At 41.2% G+C, this 4,857-nt stretch overlaps 1 long non-coding RNA gene across 8 annotated transcripts; it reads left to right on the top strand.

The window, feature by feature from the left end:
- Positions 1-431: 431 nt before the first annotated feature.
- On the top strand, positions 432-4,187 carry LOC119362663. 8 transcript variants are annotated; one of them, XR_005173574.1, is made up of 5 exons: positions 432-870; positions 1,804-1,873; positions 1,985-2,041; positions 2,407-2,502; positions 3,924-4,187. It is a non-coding gene; the product is annotated as an uncharacterized LOC119362663 (long non-coding RNA). The 8 variants fall into 8 exon arrangements; XR_005173573.1 differs by having other exon boundaries at positions 2,404-2,502; XR_005173570.1 differs by having other exon boundaries at positions 1,985-2,502.
- Positions 4,188-4,857: the final 670 nt, after the last annotated feature.

The following is a 4,857-nucleotide window of genomic DNA, read 5'->3' as shown; positions in this document are numbered from 1 at the left end:
TTCATTGAAAATTTGCATGTGTTAGTGTCTCTTTTTTTGCTAGGGTTAGTGACTCATCTCCGTATATATATATATATATTATATATAATAATAATAATAATAATAATATATTAATATATAATATATAATAATAATAATATAATAATATATATATTATATTATATATAATAATAATAATATAATAATATATATATAATAATAATAATAATATAATATATATATATATATATAATAATAATAAACCAGCGATTGCTTCTGGCCGTACGTCATCGCGGAAATTTGCAGAAAAGTCCCTGTGTTTCTTGCTATTCAACCCGCAGTCCTACTTTAAGTGGATATGTGAGAAAACGTTTCGTTTTTGCAAAAAGAACCCTACACTTCTTAGTATTCAACCCGCGCTCCATTGTTCTGTCTTATCCACGCGAGCGTTCCCAAATCCCCCTCGACCCCGGCTACATCAGGGGACGCCGCCACCCCTCTGCCGCCGGCCTCTCCGCACCGGCGACCTCCCCTCCCCTCCCCTCCTATCACTTCCCTTCCCTTCCCCCTTATAGAGAGGCGAGCCCATGTCGCTCCCGCCACGGTTGGATCCAGACCAAGCACGTGGGGTTCCAGCTCGACATGGCGGCGGGATTCGCGGATCCACGGCCACGGTGGTGCGAGCGCCTAGCCGCAGTCGTGAGAAGAGAGGAGGCAGGGCGGCCATGGCGTTCCCGCCATAGCCGGATAACTGGCTCCACCACGAGCTCCTCGCAGAGTGACGATGGCGGCTCCGAACCCTAGCGGACGCTCCTGCTCATCTTCCTCCACACCTCCGGCGCCATATTCATCGCCTACATGGACGCAGCTTCCTCTCTGGCGACAGGAATGGTAACTCCTCAAAACCCCATCCCTCCTTCCCTTCCACTCTGTTCCGGTGATGCAATTTTTTTTCTTCATGATTCACCACTTGCAATGGAGTTGGAAGCAGGAGGGGCGTGGGCCAGGCATCTGTATGTGCTGCTGAATTCGATTAATGGTTCTTAATTGATGAGTAATTCGTGTTAGTTGTTATATGTGTTGTTGAACTCGCCATCAGGGACTTGATTCATGGTGGTTGCTGAATTCATTGTGTATTGTTGATTGTTGAGAGAAAATCCAGGTGAGCGGTTGCATGCTGGCGCTGGCTCAACATGCAGTCCTTTTTAAAGTGTCTAATCTGAGAAAAAAAGGAAACACGAGCGGGCAACACATACGAGCACGGGCTTGTTCGATGCGTTTGGGTAGGGCGGCGCCGCCGCCGGCCGATCTACGCGACGGCCGGTCTACTTCTCCAGCCAGGCGAGGGTGGCGGCGATGGGTGGTGGGCCTGAAGATGAGGTGGTCTTTGTAGGAGGATGCCGGGGATGGGCAGCACAAGGAAGGTGTCGCATCGATGTTGGGGACCGGCGTGTGTTCCGACAACGGGTGGACAGCCAGCCGCGCGGTGGTGGGGAGCAGCGGGTCCGTGTACATGGCCGGACCACCGGGGCCGGGAGTTTCTTCCCGGATTGTTGATGAATATACTTGGGGATTCGATTCTTGCGTCCCTTGATGCGGCGCGAGATTCATTGGGATTTGGGGCGAGGAAGATGGGGGTGCCGGGGATGCTGTGATTGAAGAAGAAGTCAGTGGTGGGAGAGAGGGAGGGAGGAGGAGGGGGAGGCTTTGGATTTCAAAAAGAGACTTGGCTCATTCGATACTGACAATTCCTTGGGTGCTGATTTTGAGTTGTTAAGAACCCTTGATTGATGCAAATCTTAATTTTGTTTTATGTGGCTGCAGGTTTATAATCTAGGTAGCGCAAATTGTTTTTGGTTGGCGATGACTGCAATCATTTTCGGGATAAAAAGCAGTTAAGAGTTAACTTCAAATTTATTTTGACACTCCCGTCCATATTACTGCCGTTTATTTATGAAAAAATATTTGGTAGATGGATAACTAAACCGTCTTCCTTTTTTTTCAGCTTTTGGTGCCACTTTGTAAACTCTTAGCGATATGAGGAACCAGAGGTCAACACAAGGTAAGCACATTCAGAAGCCAGATTACTCTGCATGAGAAGATTCAGCATAAGGCTTATGGTGGTGATGAAAACATCATCAGAATCGTCACCACTAGGAGCAAAGCTTAGCTGCTTGCGACATTCAACCAATATAGTGTCGTAACCTGCTCATTCTGCTATATTTGTTATGCCTACCTTTTCTCTCTGTTGCATTCTACTAATGGTTCAGTACGTTGGACAAGCTGCTAACAAACTATTCTGAATTTCTACTTGAAAAGATGCATCAGATCGCAGAGTATGTTGGCGATGTCTTAGTGTGTATTGAACAGCTTTTTTTATTACATCTTGATTGTTGACATTGGTGGTGTTTTCTTTTGGTTCAGCAGAAATTTGTTGAAGTGAAAGATGAAGAGGAACTTGTGGAAGAGCTGAATACAGGACATGGAAGAAAGAAGAAAGCAAAGCATATACATTATAATGATGTGAGTTCAGATTTCATATGTTGTCTTCCCTGCTTCATGACTATGATAGCATGGTTGTCTTCCAGATTATGCACGCGCCTTTATTTGTCATATACTACCGATGCACTGTAGTTTGATGTGCATTCTGTATTAACTGCTCAACGGGCATTCCTTGAATAATTATAGGGAGAATACTTGATATCTTATTGTTTCAAGAAGTTCTGATTAAATGCTTAACCCGCGACTGAGTACTGAACGCGTCCAGGATGCGGAAGATGCGATGCTTGCTGGAAAGCTGGTCAAGTAGGCCCCCACCGTGTGTTTTAGCTGATTAATCCTACACATCACACCAATTGCTAGAAATAAGTGGACTCACAACAATTTCCAATCATCAGTTGGATATTTGTCGACTAAAATAAATGTTGATTTCTATATTGAGTTTGCATATTCGACCTCACCACTGCTTAGCTTTCTTCTGAGATCCCATTTATATTTTTCAGTTTTTACACTAGAGTGCTTCATTTATATGTATTACTGTAGAGATCCCATTTATATTTTTCAGTTTTTACACTAGAGTCGAGAGTGCTTCATTTATATGTATTACTGTAGGGACACAGGAATCTAGATTGTTGTTGCTCATGAACCCTAAACTTCAGTTAAATGTATTCTTTGTAATTAAAAGATCGTTGTTTTTTCCTGGATTGTACTACTTATCAGATTTCGGTTTCTGAATCTTCAGCACAAAATAGAGTCTGACAGTATATGCCATTTAGAGGAGTATTGCCGCCAACATAAAGTTTTTGCTTTGTCCCTCAAATTTTCCAGTTTTCTTCTAGAGTTGAACGCGTTGTTGGTAGTTTGCCTTCATAGAGTTTGTTGGTAGTTTGCCTTCATAGAGTTTTCATAGCAACTATCAGAATATACTATTATCAAATCCGTAACTATTTATAGCCACAATAGTAAATTCCACCAATAGCTCGGGCGAGCAGACTATCAGTGGGTCACATATCCTCATTTTTCTCCCTCAAGTTTCATTGGATATTTCTCTCAATTTAACTGAGAAGAAATAATAACATCTGCTGAGTATTTCATTTGTGTAAAAATAATAAAATTAGTGGGAAGCTTACATAATTTGCTTCTGTTGTCTTTGTGCATTCATGTCATAATGACACTTTCATCATGGATAATCTGTGCCCATCTATCTGGTGAAATAATGTGTTTTGAAGTACAGGTGACTAAAAATGGTGATTGTTTTTTTTCTTGAGCAATGAGAAGTCAATAAGATCCACATTAGATGTAATTAATTATTTGTATTATAGTAGCCTTCTTGCATATCAGTTATATACGAAATCGTAGTTTTCAATGCCATTCATTTCATTTCTTACGCTCTGGCCTGTTGTTGCTTGGTTCCCAGATTGATCCATTTTATTTTATTCTTGCAGATGTGGAGTATGATTTCCCTGATGCTATGTTAAATGGTTTCAAGCACGTTGTGGAGGATTTAGCCATAGATTTTGGTGTAACGTAAGGACGATATTTGTGTTCTTCGCTGAGCATTGAAAACCTGCGAATTTCTGGCTGCTAACTTTTTTTTGACTGTGCTAACTTAAACTATGGTCTTTGTGGAGAACATGTCCAGTAATCTCAGTATCATTACCTGCACAGTAGAACATCAACTATTTTACCATAAAAGTTAGTTCAATTCAGTTATTCTAGCCAGCTAGCTAATGTGGTTCTTGCAAATAGCACTAGCAGCATCGCATACCATGATTCTTTCATAGTGGGGTTACATCTGAGGCAACATATATTTATTCTCTATCTAGATGTTGTATCAGGATGAAGCTTACCAACAAGGATCAGAAGAAAACATCAGTCACGCCTAATTGTGACGAAGAGTAAGGCAATAGAGCTATTTGGGTTGTATAAGAAGAATACCGGCCAATGCAGGTTGAGGCTAGACAATTGTTGCTTAACTGGGTTCAAGTTAGCTCAATTGTTCTGACAAGCTTTAGTTTTTTTTTCCCTCTGGTGTGTATTCTTGAGACATTTTATATAAATATAAATAGCATACAAGCAATCCCATTGATGAGATAGTTCACTTAGTAAGCAATGCAATGTAAGGACATACATTTGAGGGTCTAGATAATTTTTGAGGGTCATAGATTGTATGTTGTCAGTGAGATGCGACCAGATGGGAACTATATGCTTTGCATGGAAATGACATTACTTTGCACATGCCACTGATTTTAACGCACGAGCAATCGTTTTGTGTAAATAACTAAATATACATGTTGCCAGTGTTCAAAATTTTCATTAAAATTCCATTCAACGCATCAGCACTTTTTTTGTGTAAGTACATATACATTTTGTCAAGCC

The sequence above is a fragment of the Triticum dicoccoides genome, chromosome 2B (assembly GCF_002162155.2).
Source record: "Triticum dicoccoides isolate Atlit2015 ecotype Zavitan chromosome 2B, WEW_v2.0, whole genome shotgun sequence".
NCBI classification, from domain to species: Eukaryota; Viridiplantae; Streptophyta; class Magnoliopsida; order Poales; family Poaceae; genus Triticum; species Triticum dicoccoides.
This window is presented reverse-complemented; position numbering and strand designations above follow the sequence as displayed.